Genomic DNA, 596 nt, shown 5'->3' on the forward strand with positions numbered 1-596 from the left:
GATGATGATGAGGATGGGTGAGAAAGAGCAAAGAGGCAAATAGGTTATATTATGACGACTTGTTTTGGAGCAAGTCAGCTTAACAAAGCCCGTGGGGCATGTGAAGTTATGGATGTGTGGTTAAGAAGGTTACTTCGCATTCAACTTAATTAAAGGGGTTGAACTCACTGAATATGGTGTTTTTGGTATGTTACTTCAACCGTAACCTTGGCTTAGCAAAAAGCACAAATTCATACACCCATGCACACACAAACACACACACAGAGTCACAAGTACACGTGCACATAAACACACACATGCACACACAAGCAAACACACATTCATACACACACACACACAGTCACAAGTACACGTACACACAAACACACACATGCACACACAAACACTCACAAGTACACACACACAAACACACACATGCACAGACAAGCACTCACAAGTTCACACACACACACACACACACACGCGCAAACATACACACACACAAGTATACACAAACACTCAGAAGTGCACACACACACATATACACACACACACAAACACACACATGCAAACATACACACAAGTATACACAAACACTCAGAAGTGCACACACACAC

The sequence above is a fragment of the Octopus bimaculoides genome, chromosome 14 (genome assembly GCF_001194135.2).
Source record: "Octopus bimaculoides isolate UCB-OBI-ISO-001 chromosome 14, ASM119413v2, whole genome shotgun sequence".
Classification (NCBI taxonomy): domain Eukaryota; kingdom Metazoa; phylum Mollusca; class Cephalopoda; order Octopoda; family Octopodidae; genus Octopus; species Octopus bimaculoides.